We start from the raw sequence: 26,910 nt of genomic DNA, 5'->3' as shown, positions 1-26,910 counted from the left end.
AGAAAGAAAGAAAGAAAGAAAGAAAGAAAGAAAGAGAAAAAGGGAGAAGGGAGGAAGGAAGGAAGAAAGGAAGGAAGGGAGGGAGGGAGAGAGGGAGGGAAGAGGAAAAATATGAATAGGCAATTGCCTAAAATTAGACACAAAAAGCTAGTCAATATTTGAAAAAACACTCACATTAACTCAACATTAGAATTATGAATATCAAAACAAGTATTTTTCACCTACGGAATTATTTTAAGATTTGGATTTAAAACAATTCTTTGAGAAGGACAGGTAAGATTCAAAAATCAAAAGCTGTAAGCATATACACAATTAAAAGTATACACCCCAGCCCGGTCCCCCTTCAGGCTTTCTCCCTAAAGGCAATCAGTATTATCCATTTTTTGTATACACATTAACAATTGCTGAATTCATACACAAGTAAAGTCTATATGTCTCCCTCTCTTTTTATACAAATGGTAGCATAGTGTTACACATTTCATTTTTTATTAATTTTTATCAATTGACAGTATACTTTGCTTAGAAAGCATTCAGTAGTAGCACACAGAATTCTTCTTCATCCTCTTACAGATGAACAGTGTTCCTTTGTATGATGTACCACAGATTAATCAAACTTTTGCTTTTATAAGTAATGCTGACGAAAATTACGCTCCTACGTAATTTCACATGTGCTCATGTATAATACATCATACCTAGGAATTCCATACCTAGGAATTTGCTAGACCAAAGATAAATGCACTGTAATTTTCTCAGATATTGCCAGATTTCTTCCACAGGGTAACATGGATTTACCACTTCCCCCCACCCAGTGATGTACAAAGGTATTTCTTTTTCCATGCCCTGGCAAATCTCATAGTGAAAAAATGATCCCTGTGGTGGTAATCTGTATTTCTCTCATTATGTAATTTGTATTTTTTTTTTATTGAACATGTCATGTTTTAAATACTGTCTGTGTTGTCTTTTCTGTTAACTATAATCTTTGCCCTAGTTTTCTATTGGGTTATTGGTCCTTTTTTCTATAGGTTTGTAGAAACTCTTTATATATTAGGAGATTTAGTTCTTATTTGTGATATCACTTGCAAATATTGTTCCCAATTTATTGTTCGTTTTTTGACTTTGCATAAAGTGGGTCTTGTCATGAGGAATTTTTTTTTTTTTTTTATGAAGTGGAATTTCTCAATCTTGTCTTCAATGACTTCTGAGTTTTGTATCAGAGCAGAGACATCTGGTATTACAAAACGATTCTCCTGCTACTACATATTTCATTTTTTGGATATGAATCTTTGATCCAGTTTGGAATTTATTCAATATGAATTCAATATTCTACCCCCCCCATGTTTATCCATTTTTTCCCATTAGTTTGAGATGCTACCTTTATCATATATTATATTCCTGAATATATTCAAGTTTACGATTGTCCTCTACTTACCTATTTTAACAATTTTAACGTTACATTTTAATATCTGGTCAGGCTATTTCCTGAAACTTCTTATCTTCCTATTTAGTTTCTGAATCTTCTTGTCTGTTATTTTTTTTTTCTAAATCATCTTTTAAATCAGCTCATCAAACCTTCCTTCCAAAAAAAAAAAAAAAACCAACTCCTAGTGATATTATTTTTGGATCATGTTCAAATTATAGCTTAACTGAGGGAGAATGGATATTTTCATCATATTACAAGTTCCCATCCAAGAACAAGGCATAATTTTTGTTTATTCAAGACTTCTTTGGGGTCCTTCAGGCACTTATTAAAGTTTTCTTCACATAGATATTGTACACTTAACAAGTTTATTTCTACTAATATTGCTATTGGAATAACAGACTTTTGCTTTTTACTTCTGTGTTATCCATTGTGGGCAAGAATGTTGGGGAAACAGGCATGCTCATCATGGTTGATCGGGTAAACTTTTTTGAAGGGGAATATGATGCTTGCCTTCCAACCTAAAAGTACACACACCCTTTGTCCAACAACCCCACTACTGGATACAGCATCTACGGCTGGACTCCTAGATGTTTTTCAGGCTTTATGGACAAAGATACTACAGATATGTTCACATAGCAAAAACGTGGAACCAAGTAGTTCTTCATTGGCGAGCTGGCTAAATAAACACTGGGACACCCAGTGATGAATCCTATGGGCTATTTAACAAGATTAAGGTAAATCTGTTATGTGCTGATGGCAATGTGTCCGAGATAAATTATTAAGTTAAGAGGCAAGGTGTCAAGTGTTTATCCTATGCTAGTCTTGTATAAAAATAGAGAGATAATCTTTTTTAGAATAAAGTTTTTTTTCTGAAAGAAATCACAAAAATATGAATATTGGAGAAAAGGGCTGGAGAATAGAGGGAAGGATGGAAAGGTGGCTTTTACTTTCTTTTGTACTTGCAGTAGGTACTGATACCATCCATCAGGGTCATTGGGTGGAGGGTTGATAAGACATTTAAAATTTTCTGATTTATATGTAAAAACATTATCTGAAAGTTCTTATGTATTTTTTAAAATAATGTGTTATTAAAAAAAAATTTTTTTTTAACATTTATTTATTTTTTTGGGACAGAGAGAGACAGAGCATGAACGGGGGAGGGGCAGAGACAGAGGGAGACACAGAATCAGAAACAGGGTCCAGGCTCTGAGCCATCAGCCCAGAGCCCGACGCGGGGCTCGAACTCACGGACCGCGAGATCGTGACCTGGCTGAAGTCGGACGCTTAACCGACTGCGCCACCCAGGCGCCCCAATAATGTGTTATTTTAAAACACAATCTTAAAAACAAATCTAGGGGTACTTAAGAACACTACTTAACATCAGCCACTGTAGCTCTCATTTCCATACATCATGCAAGAAATTTACAGGAAAAAAAATCTATAGCAATGATTCACTCTAAAGCAGTGCCCAGCATCCTGGAGAAACCCTCATTGATAACAGTGACAAAGCGAAGATTGGCCAGGAAAGCAGAAAAGTATGACATCTTTTCCCTTGAACGGTACATTCTGGACATGCTGCTCGACCAAAGATCTGAAGACAAGTCTGGTAAAGAACGCTGAGCCCCTCCAAACTCCGCTCACAGAAATATGAATTCCACGCACAGAAATCTTGTCAAGCAACTTCTTAGACCCAGGCAAGGAGACCCCCACAGTGGATCCCTGCTCTAAAGTGTGCTCCTTGACCCACCAGCAGCAGCACGGAGGAGCACATTAGAAATGGAGACTTTGGGGCCCCACCTCAGACCTGCTGAGTCAGAGTCTGAGTGATCTGTACCTTCCCAAGCCCTCCAAGAGACTCTGAGGCTGAGAGCTACTGTCCAGAGGGTCCTTTGGCCCTCCTCCAACCACTCTCCTCTCCTCTCTGAGGGCAAGGAAACAGTGGACCTAGGGACACGTACCCACCTGTCATCCATAGCCCAACTTCCCACAGCCAAGACCCTGGAATTCTCTGCCCTTAGAGCCCAGGGCCCACTTTGGGGGATTGGACAGGCTTCTCCAATCTGTAGCAAGGGTGGATGGTGCCCCAATGTGTGCATCCGCAAGCCCAAGGGAGGGCAGGGAGACACCCCCACAGCTGCAAAATTTAGGGGGCACCAAAAACTCAGTAAGAAAGATCAATAAAAATTTAATGCAATATGTTACAAAGTGAAAATTCATGCAAGAAGTCTACAACAAACAAAATATCCAAAATTTTAATAAATACAGGATCAGTATTATTGATTTTTTCTTTTGCCTCAAGCTCCAATACGGCTTAGCACCACACTGTTACTGATCTTGTCTTCTTAAAAAATGTTGCCTCTCGGGGCGCCTGGGTGGCTCAGTCGGTTAAGCGTCTGACCTCAGCTCAGGTCATGAACTCGCAGTTCGTGAGTTTGAGCCTCACATCGGGCTCTGTGCTGACGGTCAGAGCCTGGAGCCTGCTTCAGATTCTGTGTCTCCCTCTCTCCCTGCTCCTCCCCCACTCGCACTCTGTCTCTCTCTCTCTCTCTCAAAAATATATAAACATTAAACAAATTTTTTAAAATAAAAATGTTGCCTCCCTCGCCTCACCCTAGTGCTGGCTCAGGCCCAACATGTCTTGCACTTTTTCTCCTGGGCCCTGCAAATGACAGGAGCAGGTCTGTTATGTAGGGTGTCAAGGGAACAGGGGCAGGTTTCTTCTGCTATCAAGAGATTACAAAGCAACCGAACTGAACGAGCATAATCGTGTGTGGCACAGATGCCTGTGGTTTCGTCTGCAAAACGTAATGGACTTTTGGTAGGAGGGCAGGCCTTTTGGGGTGGGTAACTTCACGACAGCGATCAAACCCCAAAATGCTAGGCAGCACTAAGCTCCCCTCCTCTCTGATAAGAGTGTGTAGGAAGAGCATCTGTGAGTCAACCAGTATGAGACCCTCCCACTCAGCCAGTCTCCACAGTGTGGTGTTTTGTGAACACGCCAAGTATTTCAAGCTCTTACTGCTGTAATAAAATAAGCCTTTACTAAGATTCTGATAATTTATGTATTTGTTCCCCCTTACGCATCACGCTCTAATAAAAAGAAATAAAAGCAGTCCGTACGTTTGGAAAATTTGGGATTCTAGCTACATTCCTCCCTGGCGATAATCCTGGGCATGTGAACACACGGTTTCCTTGTTTAAAAAATCGAGATAATGACATCGTACAGCGGCTGTAAGAATCAAACGGGATGATGTGTGTGTAACAGATAAAGCTCCAAAGCATCATTCTCAGTGGTGCTGGCAGTGGTGGGTGGGGAGTTGGTCAGGGATATAGGTCAACTGAGGCTGGTGATGACAGTACAGTGCTGGGCCACTAAATTGTTTCCCATTTCCACCCACACCCCTTACCCTCCAGGCTTGCAAATCAGTGCACTCAAAACATTGGGCGATCAACCACTTTATAGTTAAATGCTTCCTGAATAAAACATAGTATCTTTAAAATTTTTATCTTAAAATCTAAAGATGTATCTCTTGTCAAAACTCAGCAATTTTATGGCTTTAATTTTTGGTATGCATGCTGTCAAAGTAAGTTTAGCTTCATGGTTAAAAAACAAATAAAAATTAATCTCAACAATCTCATCGCAATAAAATAAAACCAGGCTCTTATTGTAAATATGATTAAAGGCCTTAATTTCTTGTTTCTGTTTGAACCTTAACCTTCAGAAAAACCCTAGTTCTTATAAACTGACCAATGCCCCACTATTATTACTAGAAAAATAAAGAAAGGAATGACTTCTCTGTGTGGATGGACATACCAATTGTAGCCTCTTGGTCTCTTTCTCACCCCACCCACCCGGATAACCTCTCCATTATTTTTGTTTTGTGAGATTTGCCTGACTTCGTTTACAAATTATGTAACCTTGGACAAGTCATCTAACTCCCACCCCATCTCCTGGGTCTGTTGTTTATAAAATGAAGACCCTGGAGAGGCAATTCTGAAAGGAACTTCCAGCATTAAAATGCAATGATTTCATTATTTCAGTTTGAAGAGTAACGTACCAGTTCCTAATTAAAAGGTGATACTGGATAATATAATAAATGTCTGCAGTGCAAACCGAAAGAGTTCCCCTAACCTAGAGCCAAAATGGGAATACGGAATACCCACACGTGCGAGTGGGTGGAGAGATGGATAGAGAGGCAAGAAAATAATCTGTTGCCACTATGACCGAATAAAAATCACTGCTGTCTTTGAGGGTCCCAGTCTTCTGCCCATCCCAGGGATTAGAAAGGATTCTGCCTGTTCTGACTGTCCCTGGGAGACATTCAGGGGCATTCCAGGGAAGAGATGCCTGCACAGTCATAGGAGAGAAAAGGGGTATTCTAAGAAGTATGTCTGGGGACAATGGGTTCCCTCTTTCCTAGTGGAGAGCTATAAAGAAAACAGCATCCGTTACCTGAAGTTACTTTGACTTCCTGGGCTTTTATGAGGCCACTCCAGGACTGAACCCATAAGCCACCTCATCATAAATTGAAATTTCTAATTATAATCCTTCATATTCTGAAGATGAGGGGCACTGATGATGCTTTCTTGGCCAATGTTACTCCAGTCTGAGGAAATGCCACTGTTAGGGCCCAATGTCCATCTGAAGATCATACTTTCCTCTCTCTCCACTTTCCAATCTGTCAAGTTCCAAAGTCTTTTTTATCTACTGCGGTGAGTCTGCAAACCTGAGGACCAGGCTGGACGCCCCGGTGCTCCCACTCAGGGAGCCATGTCTTCATCCCACACAAGGACTTGGATGCCACTGCTGTACAAAGCCCAGTTCTCCAGCTGGCTTCTCCCACTAGCCTGGGTGGGGGCTGGCTCTTATCTCGTGACCTGGTAGAGGGCCTGGGGCAGATCGCAAGGCCAGGGCCCAGATGGACAAACAAACAAGAGACACAGCCATGGGAGGAACAATGGATACCGAAGCCCCCTCTCACCCAGAGGGCAGTATCCTGCCTTTCAGCCTGCTTATTGCCAATGGGAATGTGGGCCCAATGGTGCCAAAACTTCTCATTCTTACCTTCAAGAACTCAGAAATCTTGGTCTTCATAGAAACTCTCCTAATCTTTTGGGATGAGCACTGGGTGTTGTATGGAAACCAATTTGACAATAAATTTCATATATAAATAAAAAAAAAAAAAAAAAAAGAAACTCTCCTAATCTTTAGATTTGGCAAGTAATTCTCATTTTATTTCCAAGTCCATATGGCCCAAAGCCAAGGCATGGTAGGTTGCAGACTGGATGGGGCATTTGATAAATGTAGGGGGATAGATGCCCCCTACTCCTTCCTATCCCTGATCATAGCGTTGTCAAGGCACGCTGTAAGCCTCGGTCACATACTGAAGAGCTTGTGATTCCGTTCATTCCCACATCATCACTATTTGTATCAGTTTTCGAGGATACACCTGCAGGTATTTGACACAGCCCTCTATTTCCCAATTCTTCTCTCCTCTACACTGATGTAAAGATGAACAAAATGTTTAGAACTATATAATTTTTTGGGAACTATATAATTACATTTTGAATTCCTTGGAAATATATTTTTTTTCCTCACTCAATTACCAATAACAGGCTTTTGATTAAAAAAAAATATCAAAATATCGAAAGCACTGCCGGAAAGGTATTTTGGGTGGCATGAGAGCCCAAGGTCTTTTAGAATAAGTGTTCTGTTTTCCTTTCAGAAAATAACTCCATATAAATAAATAAACCATTATTCCTGGACTTAAAAAAAAAAAAAAAAAAAGGGAATGAAAACGGGGGAGGGGGGGCCTAATCCACAAAACCACACATTTCTTAACACTCCCGGGATGAAGGAGATTTTGTTTTTGCTATGACTATGTTTTGTTTAGCAAAAACATTCCGCAGCCCCACTTATTCCCCGGACACGAAGCCCTGCAGACATCTGCAGAAGAGCCAAAGGGACGGCTTTGCTCCTTCAAACTTTATTGCTGGGAAAGTGCCAGGTTCCAAGGCAAGAACAAAACCACTGGCATACAGCAAGCCACCACTCATTTCTCTCCTCTGTACGGCAGGCAACGGCACGCTGAACTGCAACAGCTTCTATTATTTTGCTCAGCAATCATCTGTGACTTTAACCTAATTATTCAAAGTCCAACTCTGCTTTTCTAATTACATCTGCTAATGGATCTGTCAATACCAGAGAGCGAAACACAAGAGGACCGACACCATCTCCCCCGGGTAATTTCCCTCACAGGTAAAGCTGATAATGACACTGTTCAACCAAATCTCTCCCTCTTTTTTTTTTTTTTTTTTTTTAATTCCTTGAAGGCCGTTATTTCTATAACATCAGTCTGCCTGGGCTTTGCAGTAGATCCAATTTAGCGAAACACTAAAATCAATCATTTTTCAAATGTGGGTTTTTGTTTTTTTTTTTTATTGTATAGGTAAAGAATAGGAATTCAATTTTTTAAAATAATGTGTGCGGCCCGAAGGCTTCTATCTGTGTCATTTCTAAATCTGAAGAATAAGTTACAACTATCGTTTTCAGGCTTTCCAAATTCAGATTTCTGTCACTGTCTTATCACATAAATTCATGTTTCTGAAACTTAAGAAAAAAAAATAAAACATAGCCAGGCTCAGGAGACCACACTACTAAAACACTATTTATTCTTTTTTTTTTTAATTGAGGTGAAATTCACATAACATAAAATCAACCATTCTAAAGTGAATAATTCAGTGACGTTTAGTATGTTCGCAATGTTGTACAACCATCACCTCTGCTTCTAAAACATTCTCCTCACCCCAAAAGGGAACCCCATACCCGGTAAGCAGTTCCCTATTCCCCTCTCTGGCAACCACCAATCAGCTTTCATAAAACACAGCTCTTAACACCTTACCTAAATCATGGATAAAGTCAAGGGGAAAATCTCAGTACGACTAAAAGCACTTTTTAAAGCTTATTTAAACCTAGGATTCTACAGGCCAATCATGGAGGAGTTGGCCAAGCAACAAAGGCCTCATCAAATGAGTTCTTAAGTGCATGCCACCAGACCACAAATGACTGTGAAGCATCAGACTGTCAGACTGCTGTGACCACAGGGGTGTGTGCGTGTGTGTCTGTGTGTATGTGTGGGGGTGTGTGTGAAGGGAAGGGTGGAGGGAGAGGGGGAGATCAAGTTGTTATTGGCTTGCTTGTCATTTCAAAGGATCACACGCAGTCACTGGATTACACACATGCAACATCACACTGTAAAAAATTCAGTGTCTAGGACTTTGTAAGGAGAGTGCTGAATAATTCCCATTGACCGTACCCATTAATCAAACCCAAAAGACGGCGTTCCCGCTCATCTCACTGGTCCATTTTGTCAGAGAAGACACAGGCTAAGATTCATCAAGAAAGCTTTTCCAGAAACACCAGGCCTCAAGCTGCTTGGACTTCACAGTGGGGTATTCAAATATTAAAAGCAACCAGCTAGAAACTGAAGTTGGAGTATTAATAAAATATATCACACGCTTAAAAATACTTTTTATGGTGAAGGGGAGAAGCAAAGGATCACCGAGTCTTCAGAATTTCTATTCAAACTGGTCCATGCCAAATCCAAGGAGAGCTTAGCATGAGGCGGAAGGGAAGCTCCTTGTCACTATTTTATGCCATTTTCCTAATTGAGCACGATATCCTGAGAGCTGACGCTCCGGGTAGTTCTCTTTGATTCTGAGACTACAATAAACTGATTGCATCCAAGACCAGCCACTAATGAATATGTACAAACAATATGGAAATGAAACTGTTTAGAATGTAAATGGGACCCTATATGGATTTCTATGATAAAGTCTGAAGACTCTGTATAAAAGTAATCAGTACTGAAAATATAACGCCACTGTGGCCAAGTTCTCAGAGTAGGCACAGCAGAAAAATAATGCATCTTTGCAAGGAGCTGTGGGGACTCTCAGTTTCAACTAAGAAGCGTGATTGCTCTCGTACTTTCTCATTCAGGTGTGCTGAAAGCCAAGAGGCTAAAGCAAAGGGGCACCTTAAATGGGTAGCACACTGAGCCAGCAAACACATTCTGACTCTGGCTCGTCACCCCACACACGGTCTCGCCCATCCAGCTCGTGGGGCAGTCCCATTAGAGCCAGGCGGTCAGTCAGCTCTTTCGGAACAAGAAGGGACATGGTGCTTTTTTCAAGTCTGAAACAGCCGAGGGCCATTTTAATTCCTTCCCTACGTGCACATGATGAAATCCATCAAGAGCAGAATGGCTGAATGGATACACTATGGCTCATCCAATACTATAGACTATTAAGTAGCAATTTTAAAAATGAGTTGGATCCATACCTCTGACCTGGAGGAAAAATCAAGGGTTGATATGACAATGAAAGCAAAGGAAGTATATAAAAATTCCACTTTGCGGAGATGGCCAAATAATGACAGGACAAAGTCTGTAGTTATACACAAGGAGTGACGGGGAATCTTAACCCCAGGCAGAACAAAATGGAAAAAAAAGAAATTTCCCAAAAAGTATGGTGCCCCGAGGGTACGTGCACACTTCAGTTTGGCATTTATGCAGAGCACAAGGGAATACTACTCTTTCTGTTTACCTTGAGTTATTATCACAAGGATCTCAACTCTGTAATAGAGTTTCACACTGGTATATCAATAAACTCTTAGGAGAATTTTTTAAAATTTCCGAATATAGTAATATAAACAATATATAAAACAATGCACTCTGGAAACTGTTGGAAAGCACAAAAATGCCCCATGTGCAGGAATAGTTTCAAGATCTTATGGCAAGAATAAATTCTATCCTCTGTGGGCTTTGTACAACTCCTACCCACAGAGGAAATCAACGTGTTGGTTCAAAGGCACTACCCCCAGACACACGAGCAAATTCAACTCAGTAGACTCTCCTTGTCCTCGCTGTAGTGGAGACATACCATATGTTCGGTGGCACAGTCACAAAGACATTCGTAAGACTTACAAAAAGCTCCATATATTGGAAATGTATTTTAATAAATAATACTTATGCATATGACATCACGAAAGATTCAACAAAACTCAAATGAGAATGGGGTCAGACAGTTCTCTTACTCTAAAAAAGGCTTCCACACCTGCATTTTCAGCTTTGCATGAACAATTACTGCGTTCATGCGCAAACTCCCAAATTGGTGCATGGAAATAGAAAATTGTACACACAAGTTGAGCAGCCCCAGGCTCCGCTAACCAATTTGCATGCAAAATTGTCATCAGCACTCTCTGGTTTATTTTTTGCCTATGGAAGAGATGGGGGTCTATGATGCCTCAGGAGGCCAATTTTAAGAGGCATTTTGGTTCCCACTATAAAAATGGAGTCCCAAATAGTATCTGAGGTCTATGCACGCATGTGTGTCCCTCCAGCTGCCTTCTCACAGATTCCAGTGGAGGAAGAGAAAAGCTGGAGGGTGAGATCAAGTAGAATAGTTACATGAGAGTAAATGGCCAAGGAAGGTTCTCCAGAATAATAAAACAGAAAAGAAATGTAAGGGGGGGGGGGGAGTTTTTATTTACATCCAGAAACATGTCGTCTATCAACAACAGTTGGCACAAGAAGGGAAAGATGGATTTTAACCAGGAAGGAGAAAAGATTTTCCTGACTTGCCGGTGAGAATTTATGGAAATGGACCACCAGGAAGTGTGGCCTTTGGGATTGCCAAAGAGGGTGCGATAGGCATCTATTTGCTTAGAAGGCATCTTCAGGTTTTCACTAACATTTCCTCCCACCCCCCTCTCCCTCCTGTCTTTCTTCCCTTCACACATCACTGCTGAGCACCTGAAATGTGGTTAGTGTGAACAGAGATGTGCTTTAAGTGTAAAACACACACAATTTCAAAGACTTCACATGAAAAAAAGAATATAAAATATCTCGATACAAATCTGGTATTGATTACATGTTGAGATGATAATATTTTGAATATACTGAGTTAAATAAAACATACTGAAATTAATTTACCTACTAATTACTAATGAATTTACCTATTTTAATTTTTTCATTTGAAATTTTCACTGGAAAACTTTAAATTACATCCAGGGCCCACATTATATTTCTATGGGGCAGGTCTGTTCTCGAATCTTTTGTTTTAAATTAGACTCATTTTTTTTCAGTCCAAAAAGCATGCTTCCTTCTCCACCTTTATTAAGGTGTCAGTTTAATTCATTACTAAGCATCCTTTAGCTCCAATTATGAGTAAGGTCACTTCTTTTCCCAAAATAAGCCTGTAACACCAAGGAGTGGGGGGAAAGCTGCAACAGTATGTGTAGTGTGGGATCAAATGGGTAATCTTCCTTCACGTATACTAAATTTTTTTTCACTAGCTGTCACTATTCCAAGTTGGAGGAAGAAAGCAAAACTTGGTACTGCCTTCCTGTTTGATGTTTTGGTCCCTGAGACCCTTAAATCCCTGCTCTTCGAGAATCTCTAGTAACACAGTCACACTTCCAAAGTGTTTACCTCTCTGGAGCAAGTGGGTTCTCAACATTTTTCTGTTCTTACTCCGTCAGCAGATCGCACGCCCTCCTGAGTCACACCTTTTACCCCATGCAGGAACTCTCAAGCAGGGAATCACTGCTCTGGCCAAACTGGAAATAAGTGCCAGAGGCCCCCAGCCAGCCGGCATCCCAGCTAAGATGATTCGGATCAGAAATCTCAATAGACAGTGGACCCTCCGGTGTGTTTTGCTGAGTCCCTGGCAGTGCTTTGTACTGGACTTTCTGGATGATTTATGTTACATTCCGGAGATGCAAATTCTCCCTCATACCCCTAATAAACTCATTTGTGTGGTCTTAGTGTTTGGACTTAACAGAGCTGTCTCCCTTCCTGTGCTTCCTTGCCTGGTTTCACGGGGGGTAGGATGGGCGGCTTCGTGATATTCAGAATTCTCATGTATCCCAAGAAGTAGTATTATTTGTTATAACTGCAGTGTAGTTTGTCTTACTTCTAAACGATGCAGATCCTATTTGGCAAATAGAAAACAGAAATCTAGAATTGAATTATAGGGTAGAAAGCTGGTGATGTATCAAATCTGGCTAAGGCAGAAAGATGGATGGTGTGGGGGCCAAGGTTCACTCTCTGGAGCCAAATTACTTGGGTTTATTTTCTATTCGATTATTATTTTTTAAATTGAAGTATAGTTGACACACCATGTTATATCAGTTTCAGGTGTACAACCCAGTGATTTGACAACTCTATGCATTATGCTGTGCTCACCACAAAATGCAGCCATCATCTGTCACCATACTGCTATTACAATAGTATCGACTGCATTCCCTGTGCTGTGCCTTTTATCCCCATGCCTTTACTCATTCCATAATGGGAAGCCTGTGTCTCCCTCTCCCCTTTACCCATTTTGCCCATCACCCCACCTTTATTTAAACTCTCAGTTTAAACTCTCAATGCCACCCCTTAATAGCTTTATGACTTTAGGTGAGCCCTAAGCCCTGATGGGCCTCAGTTTTGGCTATATCATACAAAAGTGATGTTAACCACGCCGGCCGGCATGAGGATTAAGTGAGATAATGCAGACAGCGCAGTAGAACTGGACCTGGAACCTTTAACTCTTTTGTATATGGGAGCCACTAAGATCATTATTGTCAATATTATAATAACCCTAATCATCTCCCAACTTGTCACCGAGCATGACAGGTCTTCAAGTCCGCAAGTGGATCCTTATGTCTGAAACCATTCCAGCTGTACATCAATATTATTTAGTTTTCACATATGACTTTAATTTCTCAGCCTAAGCCACAGACCCACATATTTTTTTCCCTGCAACCCTCTTTTAAATGCTGGTTTAAACTTCTATTTCTTTCTTTTTTTTTTTTTAATTTTTGTTTTTTAATGTTTATTCATTTCCTGAGAGAGAGAGAGAGAGAGAGAGAGAGAGAGAGAGAGAGAGAGATAGCATGCAAGCAGGGGCGGGGCAGAGAGAGACAGGGAGACACAGAATCCGAAGCAGGCTCCAGGCTCTGAGCTGTCAGCACAGAGCCCGACACGGGGCTTGAACCCACAAGCTGTGAGATCATGACCTGAGCCGAAGTCAGATGCTCAACCAACTGAGCCACCCAGGCGCCCCGAACTTCTACTGATTTCTTAATGTGAACCCCAGATGGGTCTAGAACATCAGGACTCAGAAAAGAAAGTGAGGCGAAAAGCATGTTGAGGGGTTCCTACCTCTGTGATTTGCACCAGACGCTACCACAGACTTCCGTGGTATCGCAGATTGAGGAAGGGGGAAGGGCCCACGCTGCGATGGGACTGGAAAGTCTAGGGAGCCAGTTCTAGAAAATGGCACCATCCGTAAAAGTAACGAGGAACCAGAGGAAGGACAGCAGGAGGTCCCAGTGAGATACATAAACCACACTCCAAAAAGAGCAAGAGAATAAAAGAGAGGATCGAGAAAAGAGGTGGAACCATGGTGAGAACACATTTAGAGCCTTTAACACACAGCGCACCAGGAAAAGGCGGATGACAGACGAGGGGATGGCCAAGAGGAAGGCATCCAGCAGGAGATGGGACAGGAATATGTCACCACTGCCCTGACCACTCTCCGTGTCTGTCTTGAATCCATCCCAAATTTGTGAAGTTAAATGTGCAAAGAGAAAATATTTCTTGAAGGAGGCATAAAGCCAGGGGTAATTCTAGTCCTGTACTTCCCTTCCTCACCCACACGTCCTAAATTCCTCTACTATCCGCCACCGGCAAGGACTCCTACCCTAAATTCTCCTCCCACTTCAGGCCTGCTCTGCCAGCAGCTCCACTTGGAAGCATTTCAGGCGTAACATTTAAAGTGAAAAAAAAAAAAAAAAAAAAAAACAAAAAAAAACATTTTATTTTAAAGCCCAGAAGTTGTCCTCAGCTACCACAGAGAAAGGGGAGGCTGCACAGATAGTGTCTGTCCACCCCGATCACACGCGGGTGGCGGCCTCAGGGAGGGTTGGGTGAGAGCTGGAAATGGAAAGTGAGAAATGTAACTGGAAGCAGGCTGTGGGGGGTCAGCGGCCACCTGACAGCTTATCTGCCTGTTCTTCCCCCACTGTCCTCCTCTTCCCATGTAGTGTTCTAGACTTCAAATACTGCCTTTGAATTGCTTTTCTGAGAATCATGGTTTCAGAGGGTTTTACAACTGAAAGAGCCTTTAAAGATGAGATAAGAGAAGTATTACAGAAGTACTAATGATGATAGCGACAGCTCACTTCCCCTGAACATAAGCTCTACATAAGACATTGTTTTATGCGTGTTACACACTTCCTCATTTAATCCTCGAACCACCTCTCTATTAGCTCCTCTTCAAGGATGAGGAAAACTCTCGATCAGAGAGGTTGAGTACTTTCCCGAGGTTGCCCAGCCAGTAAGTGGTGAACCCAAGACACAAATCCAATCATTCAGAACCTATGCCCTTAACTATGAAGTCTTCCTAATTACCTAAACTAGTCCATTCGTTTTCATCGATTGTAAAGTGATGTCCACAGGAATTAAACAATTGTCTACAGGCATATAGTTAGCGGCAGAATCAGGACTATAAAAGACCCCTGGACTCTCAATCCAGTGCTCTTTTACCATACCACAAAACTATAATGAGTGAGGGAGGATCAGAACAAAATAACTCCTCAAAACCAAAACACGCTCTCTGTTTCTGTACAACTGCGTGCCCCCCTGGCAGTCCTTCCTAAGATCAGTCAACTCCTTGGATCAGTGTTTTCCTTGAAATGATTACACGTAGGTAAACGAAGCCTTTCTTCAAAATGTAATGTTTATTTCTTCCATAAATTTCATAGTGTATTTTCTTGATTGGAAAAAAAAAAATACAGCCATGAGTGTGTACAGCATGTTTACTGCCACAGAAGTCTATAATGGGAAAACCAGAGAAATAAAGATAGCTATGCAGTGATTATAAATAACCATCATAAATCAGACTCACTTAATTTCAGGGTATGACACGAGAAAATAAACAAAGCAAATGTTTAAAAGCATATCCAATTTTCAAATTTAAATGTTAATAGTGATATTCAAAGACACTGATAAAGTGGGGGCCAATGTATTTCAGTTGGACAAATGCAAATAACTTGTTATCAACCTTCTCCACATCACTGGACTTCCTGCCCACAGTGCAGAGGTGGGGGACAGAGGACAAAAGTCAAAGCCAGATTAAAACGGTGTCGTGGCAGACCTCTACAATACCTGGTGTGCATTTCCCCTAGTTGGGGGGGGGGGGCGTGGGGTGCCGCCATAACAAAGCTTCCTCGTTCACCTCTGTTCTCCTAATGGTAATCATTTTTAATGCTTTTCTAGAATCCCATGTTCGCACATCTCACAGGCACAAGATTTGATAGGAATTGCCTGACTGCCCTACAACTGTCTTACCAATCCATGGAGTGAGACCATGCCTATTTCCCCAGAGTACCAATCTGGTTGGTGAAAAATGACACTGTTGCTTTATTCTAAGTTTCTATAATTAGTAATAAGGTGAGAATATTTTTATACATGATGCGTACAAATGTAATTATTTATTTCTTACTCTTCAGCCGAGATCCCATTTGCCCATTTTTCCATAACGCAGCTTATCTTTTTTCTTACTGATCTGTATACAATTTTCTTTTTTAAATTTTTTTTTCAACGTTTTTTATTTATTTTTGGGACAGAGAGAGACAGAGCATGAACAGGGGAGGGGCAGAGAGAGAGGGAGACACAGAATCGGAAACAGGCTCCAGGCTCCAGGCTCCGAGCCATCAGCCCAGAGCCTGACGCGGGGCTCGAACTCCCGGACCGCGAGATCGTGACCTGGCTGAAGTCGGACGCTTAACCGACTGCGCCACCCAGGCGCCCCTACAATTTTCTATTAGATGGGTATGAGTCCTTAGTCTGTTACGTGCATTGCGATTTTGTTTTTCTTTCACTGCAGTAGTGGCCCCTTATCTGCAGGGGATACTTTCCAAAACCCCCAGTGGATGTGTGAAACCATGGAGAGTACCAAACCCTAGCTATACTATGTTTTTCCTGTACATACATACCTATGATGAAGTTTAATTTATAAATTCAGCACAATAAGAGAGTCACAATACCTAATAATAAAATAGAACAATTATAACAATCTACTATAGTAAAAGTTGTATGCATGTAGTCTCTCTCTCAAAATATCTTATCATACTGTATCTGCCCTTCTCCTTCCTGTGATGATGGGAGATGATAAAGTGGCTTCATGATGAGATGGGGTGAGATGCATGGCATAGGCACTGCGATGTAATGTTAGGCTGCTACTGACCTTCTAACGATACATCAGAAGAAGGATCATCTGCTTCTGGATTGCAGGTGACTTTGAGCAAACCATGGATAAGGAGGACTACTGTCCATTAAAGTTGTAAAGCTTTACACTTCCCAAATTTTTAAGGCCTTTGGGTTCCATGGCATATTTAGAAAGGAGTGCACTTTACATTTACATTGATCTTTACATTGAAAACCCTTTCAAAAAAATTTTTTTAAAAGAAAAAAATGGAAAGAAAAAAAGAGAAAACTTCTATAATTAAAAATGGTATCAGTGATTCCTAAGATAAGCAGATGCTCTGAACTAGGTTTCCAACTATGATGGCAGGCCTCTAGAACAGTCCTGGTGAGCTGGTTGTACATGTGTGCTGAGGTCCAGGAATACAATATTTGTCTGAGCAGAGCCAAGAGCCCCATAAGAGAATGAACTAAATATCCAGGACACCCTTCCTCTGAGGCTACTGACATATCTTACTTTTCCCCCCATTCTATTCTAATTTAGATCAAATTTAGGTTATGTTCATGCCTAATATATTGCTTCCTTTTTTTTTTTTAATGCTTATTTATTTTTGAGAGAGAAAGAGGGAGACACAGAATCCGAAGCAGGCTCCAGGCTCCAAGCTGTGAGCACAGAGCCCGATGTGGGGCTCAAATTCATGAACTGTGAGATCATGACCTGAGTCGAAGTTGGACGCCCAACTGACTGAGCCACCCAGGCATACCTAATATATTATTTCTTGACAATTCAGAAACCATACTGTTGGGAATTTAGAGCTTGAAGGGACACTCATTTTATGAGATGGGGAACTGAAGCTTCTCCCCTGCTGGACCCACACTATTTGGGTACTGCTGGAGAGAATCACAATACAGAGGCACACAGTCTCCAACATCAGCAGGGCCAGCACTGTGTAACCTCTGTGACCCCCTCTCCTAACTAGCCCAGGAGGAATTACAAGCCTGAACAACATCTCATCCATTCCATGACACCACCACCATTTCCTTCCAGATAATTCCATGTGCCCAACTCCTAAGTCTCTATCTCCTGAGCTCCAGACCCACATCTGCAGCTGGTTCAGAAAAATCTCCATCTGGGGCGCCTGGGTGGCGCAGTCGGTTAAGCGTCTGACTTCAGCCAGGTCACGATCTCGCGGTCCGTGAGTTCGAGCCCCGCGTCGGGCTCTGGGCTGATGGCTCAGAGCCTGGAGCCTGTTTCCGATTCTGTGTCTCCCTCTCTCTGTGCCCCTCCCCCGTTCATGCTCTGTCACTCTCTGTCCCAAAAATAAATAAATGTTGAAAAAAAAAAAATTAAAAAAAAAAAAGAAAAATCTCCATCTGCAAATCCCACAGGCAATTGGAACTCAACATGTTTGGAACAAAAGCCTGCCATCTTTCCAACACTTGCCCTGCCTCCTGCATTTTGTCATGGCCCATAGCATCACATCCAAGAGCGGCCAAACTCAAACCTTGGGCAACAACAGATACCTCCCTCTCCCTCATTCCTCTCTACATCCAACTGGCTGCTGCATCTTGTCAAGTCTCTTCCTTGGGACTCTCCTTTCTAAGCCTCCTTCCTTTCCATGGCCACCCTCTCAGCCTCCTATGGCTTCCTGATTACCATGCCTGCCTCCCAGCTACACACTGTCTACACCAACAGCCCAGTGGTCTGGCTAAAACACAAGGCTCGCACACCTTCCCCCTTCCAAAAACCCAGGGCCCATCATCTGGCTCCGTGGTTCTCACAGGGGATGGTATTGCCTCAGGAAACATTTTGGAAATTCAAAGGGGGCACTATTAGTTACTACTGTGACTGGGAGGTCACTACCACCGGTGAAGGCCGGGCAAGCAAGACACCTACAAGGCACAGAGCAGCCCCGCAAAGAATTGTCCTGATTCCTACACAATTTTTGAAACTCCAACATGACATGCTTTGTAGGTGGAAAGACTGTCTATAATTATCTGAGCCTAGAATTTCAATTTGCTTCTGATATGAATGAAAATAATATTGCTGGAATGTACTCATGTAATCAAGAGATCAACTGCCAGAAAACGATTTCTCAATACTATTGCTGAGCACCTCTGTATCAGGGCTGCCTGGGGGTAGGGTAGAGCAGGTCTGCTTAAAATGGATATCCCCAGGCTATGTCCCGGATCTACAAAATCAGATCTGGAGGGGAACCACCAGGGCCATTTACTTCTTTAGCTCATTCAAGTTTGAGGTGGATTGTGAGAGAGGCTGTTGGGAGCCATGTTCTGAAAAAGACTGTTAGGCTGAGCTCACCATGAAATAGTTCCCAACTGATTAGTAATGCCTGCATGGTGGCAGGAACGGAGGAATACCGGGTCCTGACCTCTCCTTCTTCCCCTCCTGCTCCTTCCCTGTCTGCTTAGAAAATCTCTACTCATGGGGAGCCTGGTGGCTCAGTCAGTTAAGCACCTGACTCTCGATTTTGGTTCAGGTCATGATCTCAGGGTTGTGAGACTGAACCCCACATTGGGCTCATCGTGGAGCCTGCTTGGGATTCTTTGTCTCTCTCTCGCTTTCTCTCTCTCTCTCAAAAATAAATAAATAAACATAAAAAAAAAAAAGTCCCTACTCATCCTCCACAACGCTTTCTAGAAGAGGCCTGCCGAAGGCCTCCCTCCATATCTGAAGGCACCATCTAGCACTCTCGTTAATGTAACAGTTTACTGGTGCGTCTCTCCTGGGCAGGCAGGGACTTCGTCTTGCTCGTTGTGTTCTCCTCACAACTGGCCTCCTCTTTGCCTGGCTAATTATCAGAATTCAGTAACTACTTCGCAAATGAATAAATGATTAAAAAAAAAAAAAAGGACAGAGTAACTACACAGTTACTGGGAAGGACAAGACCACAAAACCGTCTCTTCCTCTACACCTTGTAGTTCCCATCAGGATCCCTGGCTCCTCTGAAGAAGAAGACTGGCAGCCAGCAAAGCCTCCCACTCTAGCCCCAGACTTTGCGCGCCGTGACAGGAGCCTCCAGGCCATCAAGCCTTCCCGAGCACGTACTTGGGCACCGGGGATTAGCGAACAGCTGCAGAAACAGCCGAACGGAACCATCCCAGTTTGCTTTGGTGGCGTGCGTTTGTGAGAAAAGCTTGCTCTGTGGTGATTCTCTTTAACTACCACTCAGAGGACGGATGTTATTTTTAGGGGCTGGGGGACACCAAAGAGGCTTATTTGGCGAATGAACGCAATTTGTCCGCCTGAGCTTTGCGTGTGTATGTTAAAATCCTCACATCACACTCCTAGCCTGCAGTTCTCAAATCCACTGAGAAGAGTCTCCATAAACAGGTTGGGAGCAGGGGAACAAAAACCCCAGGATGACAAGCGTGGAAATTAACCCTGGAACCAGACGAAGAACCAGTGTTGACAGACAGAGAGCAATGAAGCTGGCTGCATGTAAGGATTAGGGAAATTCTGAATAAGAGAACATTCTGCAACAAAAGTTTTATTAGCAGAAGACATTAACACCAGTCATTTATGGTCCCCAAAGCCCAGTTTATTATCATCAGGGAAGGAGGTATCCGCTGTGTTCAAAGGGCCAGAGGCACTGAAAATTCAGGACCCAGAGATGTACACTCCTCTGAGCTCACTCCTCCAGCTCTCAGATAATCAACTAATAGAGACAAAATAATCTAATCATGAAGTAATAAATGCACATGGCAAAAACACAACGGATATACTACTCAACAGAATTATACATCAGCTGTTCTGTCAAGATGATAATGAAACATCAGACAATCTGTGAGAATAACATGCCAAGGAGGAGAAATACAAATTGGGCTCCTCCATTCCTCATGGAAATTAGAAGATTCTAAACTAATCAATTAGCTCAACATCCCCCACTACCTCCACCCCATCTCTGCATTATCATTGCTCTTCATGAAATTTCCTGGGAATCCGCTTACTATTCTGTGATCGCAGATATCAAATGAAAATCAAGTTCTCTGCTGAACACAAGAGAAACTTTACATTGTAATGGAAGATGAACTGATTAAGGGCACTTAATCTTTGAACAGCTAATTCTTAAAACCTCGAAGCAGAGTGGGTGAAATGACAGGAAGGAGAAATGCAGCTTAGTTTTGATCACACAGAAAAAATGGATTCTGGCACTCAGCGGGCTGCCTTATTAACAAGTACAGTAGCTGGGGCTGTTCTTTCTCAAATAATGCTCAGCAAGTTAGAATGAAGACCCAATCTTTGGAGAACCAAGGTAGAAATAATACCTTTTCTTTCAGGAAATAAGTTGCTCAGGGCTTTGGGAGTACCCTAAAAGATGCAAGGTAGCTCAAAGAGAAGAATGGTTTATCTTTCTAAGGCAAATTTCATCTTACCCAACTTCTTGCACATTGGAAAGGGATTACAAACTCAGGTGTATTTGGAATACAGTTATTATTAAAAAAAAAAAAAACCAGTAAACACCATCTATTGAACAAACTCAGAAAAAAGGGTCTCAGAATGGCTTTTCACGGAAGAAATTGTTGAGGACTCCCTAAGAGGTTTGTTTACGTGGCTTATATCTATTGATATTTATTTTACTGGAAAACTTAAAACTAAGACATTTTTATTTTATTATTTTCTTAATGTTTATTTATTTTTTGAGAGAGAGAGAAAGAGAGAGAATGAATGAGCAGAGAAGGGGCAGAGAGAGAGGGAAACACAGAATCTGAAGCAGGCTCCAGGCTCTGAGCTGTCAGCACAGAGCCCGATGCGGGGCTCGAACTCACGGACCGCGAAATCATGACCTGAGCCGAAGTTGGAGGCTTAGCCGAACGAGCTACCCCAGGCGCCCCCAAACTAAGACATTTTTAAAACCAGTATATCCAAGCACACATAATTAGTGATACATCATACATCACGTAGCCTCTGAAAACTCCATTGTGCGCTTGTGAGAGAATAAGACTGAAAAAAAGCAAAAAAAAAAAAAAATCTTAATATTACTTTGAAAAGAGTTTTGCCCTTAAGAGCTCCCCGGGGTCCGCAGACCACACTCTGAGAACTGCCACAGTCATGTCTGGCTGACACAGAGATGTCGACTGTTTCAAGCACCACTTCCCTCATAAAAACAAAACACTCTATGTGTATTATGAGTCAATAAAAAGTTTACAAATTGGCAGATACCAGCTCTATAAGAACTTCGACAAGTACGTGTGAAACTTTCTGGGAGAATGACAGGAAAACTAGCTCTTTAATCTTTTACAGTTCACCACATTTGTTTTATGGTCTCCACTAGTACACATGACTTACTGCTTCTACCCAGGGTTATGCCATGTCTCCACCAAGGGACGGGCCTGTCTGGTTCAACTCAGTCCGTTCAACAAACACTGTGTGCAGGTCAGCCACTCCCTCCCAGGGGCAGTGTAGCTTAGTGGTTAGGAAAGCAGATGTGGAGGGAGACTCCCTGGGCTCAGACCCTGGCTTTGGCCACTTGCTGAAAGGCATCGGGTGAGTCATTTAAATCTCTTCATGCCTCTGTTTCCCCAAGCATAAGAAAGGACAATAGGGGCTCCTGGGTGGCTCAGTCAGTCAGGTCATGATCTCAGAGTTCGTGGGCTCAAGCCCCAGGCTGGGCTGTGTGCTGACAGCTCAGAGCCTGAAGCCTGCTTTGGATTCTCTGTCTCCCCCATCTCTCTGCCCCTCTCCACCTGTTCTCTCCCTCCTCCCTCTCTCTCTCTAAACAAAATAAACTTAAAAATAAATAAATAATTTTTTTTTTAAAAAAGGGGGGGACAAAAACTGTATTTGCCTGGTAGAATCTTTATAGAAACCGAAAGAGTTAGATGCCTAAGACAGAGTAAATGCCCAATAAATACCAGTTATTATTATACCTTCTTTTATAATACACAAGGTGCCTCAGAAGTCTCAGGGCAGTTTTAAGCTCAAAGTTCAGAAGTAGAAGCTTTATAAACTTACAAAAAAAAAAAAAAAGCCCAGAAAAATAAAAATGTCACCCATTATTTAATTCTGTGAATTTAAAATCAGATTTTACTTTTTTGTTTCAGTCCTTCTGATTGAAAATGGTAAACGCTGCCTGAAACAAAAATTAAACTACTAATTTCATGGTGGGTTGAAATGTGCAGAATAAGATGAACACATAAATAATTCTTACAAAAAGAAGTTTTTTATCATTAAAACTTAATTCATTGGACATTTTTTGAGCGCCTACCATGTACCAGGCTTGTACTAGGTGCCAGGAAGGGAAAAAAGCAGCCTGACAAGGTGCCTGGCCAATAGGGGCTTACACGGTCTAGTGGAGGCAGGAGGCATGGAAATAGACCGATACAGCATGCATTCTACTGTATTAATTAATACAGCATCCTGCTGAATTATTCAAGTCCAGTCATGTTAGGGTGCCGGGGCCTCAGGTCCTTAGCCCAGGCCAAGGCACAGGGAAGGAAGAAAGTACTGTCCTTGCTGACATTTGGAAATCCTTTTCCCTACCAGTGAAGTGAATTTTTCCTTTCGCTTGTCATTGATTCTGTTCATCCACAAGAAGCCCATCTATCAGCTTTCCTATTGCACCAGCTCTTCAATACAGATCTGTATTGAGCTTTTCCGTCTTTGTAAATCGTAAATTGTCCTTTCAACATCCATAATGACAAGCATTTCGACCCATACATTCTATTTACATATCATAGTAACAGCCTCTTATTTAGATGTCAGATTCCAGTAACTAAAAACTCAGATGCATACACAACAAACTAAAAGCACAAAGACGCCAAAATAATTCTCAAAACCACAGCTAATTTCCATAAACTTTAGTTTCCTTTGGAGAGTGTCTAAGGCCAGAGTTACTCTTATTTTATACAAAGGTATAGTGAGTTTGTTCACGTTTTTTAAAGCACATTGGAAATACAAAAATCTGATGAAACACTGAAAATATAATGCTCAGTTTCATAAATTCTCTAAAGTTACCAACCAGGACTTCTACCAAATGAAGTAAGTCTTCACGAACCAGAAAAGTCTAAGAAATGTCCACAAAGTATTTCAGCCATCTAAACTCTTACAGGAAGAGCCTTATTCTTATGAAAGACTGATTTCATTTTCCCATATGTCAAAAGAGTGAAAATTAAAAATCAAACTTAAATCTATACTCAGAATTCTCCTAAAAATTTTCTTAAAAACCCTAGTCCATGCCCAGAATTCCCTTGCCTGAGTAGCTATCCATTATCTCTATAATGACTTTGTTAGACAAAGGACGAAGAGTGAGCACATTACCATAGGAATGTTGGCCATTGTTTGTTTAAATGATGGAGAAAAGTAAGCTCTAAGATTTATAGCTAACAGGTTTTGAAAGAGGTTTAACTTTTTTTTTTTGTTACTGCAACTTTTAGTTGTTTGTCAAACAAAGAAACAAATTCAATGTGATTCTTTTCTTCTCAGATAACCAAAGCCAAGATATTTTTGAGAATGTGAACTTTCCAAATGATTGGTTCATTTCAATACTGTATGTGGACATGGCTTTGGTCTGAATGTTTATTAGTTTTAGAGATGATCCGGGTATCACACATGAAATATTATACACCACCAGATAATGCAGTATGTAATACATACGTTGCGGAGAAAGTAAATTATGTGGATTCTTCTGGCCCTGCAAAACACCAAAATCATCTCGATTTCTCTTTTTCCAACGTGATTTTTATCTAATGAGTGTTGTTTTGATATCCGTACATTTACTGGAGGCTGGGAGGATAAGTTGCATGCAGCTTTTTTTTTTTTTTAACCATATTTGGTTTTCATTTGAGGAACAAATTCCTCTTCATTTTTTCTTCCCCCAAGGCCCATTAAGTTTATAAATCAACTCACAGCCCAGAGGGAAAACTTCAGGAGGCACAGGTGGACACTTCATCTGAATTTGCTGAGCCCACTTTTGTCTGAACAGCCCTCATCCTCTCTGGATCACATCTGGGCAAGCGACGTGTGGCAGGAAATAGAATAATCGGATCAGTGATGTCAACGACCAACACCACTGGCCAAGATCAAAACCTCACATTTCTATCAGAGGTTGGGTGGGGATTACATTTTTTTTAACTGAAATTTTCTTCCCAGTTTTCTCCTTTTTTGGCTTCGGTGAAAGTATCATATCAAAGGCCTGTTACACAAATAACAAATGTGAAAGACGTATGAGCAGACCATCTCTTAAGCCTCCTTTTCCAAGCCAAAATGCAGGAGGTACAGTCTAAAGCCAGAAAGAATATTTAAAATCAGGAGGTTTCAGAACATCTGAGACATGTGGCCTCTGCAGCTGTGACCTTGGTCCACTCCCTCCCACCCACTCACCCCCAGAATTTCTTATCCTTTGTAAGGCAGCCCCTACTCTAGAATAGCCAGACTTCTCAGACAAAATGCCAGACAAAGCAGGCTTGGCCCCAGTATAAATTGGAGAAGTCTAAGAACACACTAGTCAGTCATTTGGAAAGGGATCTGAAAAGGCCCATGGAGGCCTTTCAGGCAGCCCGGTACAGCGACAACACAGGCCAGTGCAAGCATACGTTGGATCGAGTCAAATGTCTCTGATCCAATGGCAAAACCACAACATAGATCCCATTAGGCAACGTTTAGGCAGAAGCTGATGAACTGAACCAAGTTTTCCTTTGGCCATTTTTGATGAGGATTAGGCTCTGCCATGATAACTTACTTGGGTGATTTCAATATAGACATTACAATAAGGTTCAATGAAAAAAAACCTCTTATAATAAGGAGAGACCATCTCCTCAAATAGACTCTAAGGTGATACCTTTGACACACACATTTCTGTAAATCTCTCGCATGAATTATCACAAATAAACAAACCTTAAAATACTCCCTATATTCCCATTTTTAATTAAAAAAATATACACCATACACACACAGAAATAAATACACACACATATATGTATGCATTTTTCACCAGGCAACCCAAGCTACGTACTGGGGTTTGTCTGTAATAATCTAATACACTGTAACCCAATGGCCAGGCTGCAGACAATAGCAGGTGCTTCAAGAGAAAGAATAGAGAGAACGCTTTCAACCAATTATAGAATTACACAATGTGACCATGTTTACATTATAGAAGGGAGGCAGACCCAATTACCTAGCTACTTCAAATTAATAACCCCATTTACCTCAATTATCTGGCAGGCAGGCTCTAAATAATCTGAGCAATTACCTCAATTCACTCAGATGGTATAGACTTGGCCTGGGAGTCCAGAATAATTTTTCCTTCCAGAACACCTCCACCATCAGCAAATATCGAAATGCACAACAGCAAATTCACATCGGCTTCTTCTTCTGTGAGCATAATAAGCAAATTCTCTCCATTGTCTGCCACATTAAAATTTGTATACTCTAAATAACACAGGTTTGAAGTGTTTTTGTTTTTTTCTGACAAAATCTCAGCGGACCATACGATTTTAGAGCTAGAAAGTACCCAGTCTAAAAGCCATTTACTGGAAGCAGTCTAACCGAAAACCCAGCTACTGACTCAGAGCAGTTACATGAAGGAGCTCCAAAGCCCAAATGGTTGGGTTCAAATTTTGGCTCTCCCAATTCATAGCTTCCAGGTGACCTTGGTAAGTATTCATTTCTCTGAGCCTGAGAGTTTTCATCTATACAAAGGTAGTAATGATGGCTCCTACCTTATATACTTGGTATAAAACTAAATGAGATAATGCATGAAATGTACTTTGCAAGTTCTTGGCATGCACTATCATTTTTAAGCACTTAATATTATTATTGCTAGAATATCACTGTGTTTAATGAGCTCAAAAAGATATGTCCCCTTTCTAATCCCCAGGACCTGCATATAGTACCTTATATGGTGAGATGTGATTAAGTTAAGATCCTGAGAAAAGGAGTTTATCTAAGTGGACCCTAAACGCAATCACATATGTCTTTATGAGAGAGACGCAGAGGGAGTTTGGAGACAGACACACAGAACATAGCACAGACACACAGAGCAGAAGCAATGTGAAGACAGAGCACAGGGAGCTGCAGTTCCAAACCAAGCAATGCTGATAACTGCCAGAAACTGAAGAGGGAAGACACAGATCTCCCCCTAGAGACTCCAGAGGGAGTGTGGCCCCGTCCCCTTGATTTCAGACTCCTGGCCTCTGGAGCTGGAGAGAACACATTTCTGCTGCTTTAAGTTACCATGTTCAGGGGCGTTTGTTACAGCAGCCCTAGTAACTAATATC

General features: G+C 41.6%; 1 protein-coding gene across 2 annotated transcripts in view; it reads right to left on the bottom strand.

Annotated features, from left to right (window-relative positions):
* Positions 1–26,910, bottom strand: part of RFTN1 (raftlin, lipid raft linker 1) — a 211,051-nt gene that overhangs the window by 130,240 nt on the left and 53,901 nt on the right. The window lies entirely within an intron of this gene.

This window comes from Herpailurus yagouaroundi, unplaced genomic scaffold, assembly GCF_014898765.1.
Source record: "Herpailurus yagouaroundi ecotype Mexico unplaced genomic scaffold, PumYag 159, whole genome shotgun sequence".
NCBI classification, from domain to species: Eukaryota; Metazoa; Chordata; class Mammalia; order Carnivora; family Felidae; genus Herpailurus; species Herpailurus yagouaroundi.
The sequence above is the reverse complement of the archived record's forward strand: the minus strand, read 5'-3'. Positions and strand labels throughout refer to the sequence as shown.